Genomic DNA, 1263 nt, shown 5'->3' with positions numbered 1-1263 from the left:
GCTCTTTTCATCATAGTGAAACTTTTTCTCTTGTCTTACCCGTAGACGTAGACCTTACGGTAAAACCATATTAAATCTCATGTTATTCTTCTTATCTTTTCTATATTGTGTGATTGTGTAATTTTTGTGTGTATTTTAGATTTGCATGCCTACCATAATAGTATCATTATGCTTTTTCTTTTGTTAATGGGTGCTCCATTGTCTGTTTGTTTTGTGAAAATACACTAAGACGAGCTTTCTGGTGTTGTCTCAAGAACCGGGTCAAGATGTAGAGGCCTTGGGAAAAGAAGTGAATGCAGCTTTTGGATCCTCATGGAAAGAAGTTCTCAGTGAAGAGGAGCTTGTGGAAGGGAAAATCCATCTAGGTAGTCCAACTGTTCTTATTATTCGTACATTTGCCTCGAGAGCTATTGAAGTTATGAGGTCTAGTAGTTCTTCATTTTGTCTAAATTGAATTATGTTATAAATAATTGTTATGATTTTTAGATTCATATCAACTTAACAATGTTGATGTAATATAGAACACTTGCTTTTCTTCATTTTCTATATGATCATTTAGAACAAGTGAGTATGATTCTCCAAAGGGGTGCGCTCATTGGCAAGAGAATGTCATGCTATCAAGCTATACTCAAAGCATGTGAAGGTTGAGGAACAGATAATTTCTTGGTCTTTTTGGGCTTTTACTTATATTCATTTTGTTGGGCTGATATTCTTCATTTAATACAATTTTATTTTTAAATTGTGATCATTTTTGGTTATTTATCTTCATATATCTGTTAAATTTTATTCTTCTGAGTTGATCTTTCTGCTATCATTTGGGAAATGATGTGAAGTTACCACAAATTATCATAGGCATTAGCTATGCTGAATGTGTTTCACGTCAGTCTGATCCCAATCCTTGTTGATAAAAATTTTGCTATTGATTTATGATCTAACTTAGTTAAGTCTCCAATATCTGCAGTTAGATAGCTCTTGCATAGTTATATAGTTTTACATTTTTACCCTTTAGTTAAAATAGTTAAATAGGGTTAAAAGCCTTTTTTTTTCTTTTTGTATTAAATATATGTGAAGTAGGATCCATTAAAAGAGAATAAAAAAGTCGGCTGAAGTGTCACATAATATGAACATACTCCCTCTAAATTCAATTTTAATTTTAGATAAAATTTTTGTGATTTTGAAATTTTGATCAATTATGTCAAGATTCAAAGCATTGAATTAAATTGTAAAAATAAAAAATATTTAGCTTCTTTAGGCCAATAGACA

General features: G+C 30.9%; 1 pseudogene; it reads left to right on the top strand.

Annotated features, from left to right (window-relative positions):
• The first annotated feature begins 814 nt into the window (after nt 1-814).
• LOC131181281 (small nucleolar RNA Z122) lies at nt 815-896 on the top strand (annotated as a pseudogene).
• The last annotated feature ends 367 nt before the right edge of the window (nt 897-1263 follow it).

Source organism: Hevea brasiliensis, chromosome 6 (genome assembly GCF_030052815.1).
Source record: "Hevea brasiliensis isolate MT/VB/25A 57/8 chromosome 6, ASM3005281v1, whole genome shotgun sequence".
NCBI classification, from domain to species: domain Eukaryota; kingdom Viridiplantae; phylum Streptophyta; class Magnoliopsida; order Malpighiales; family Euphorbiaceae; genus Hevea; species Hevea brasiliensis.
Note: the sequence above shows the minus strand (reverse complement) of the source record. Positions and strands in the feature narration are given on the sequence as shown.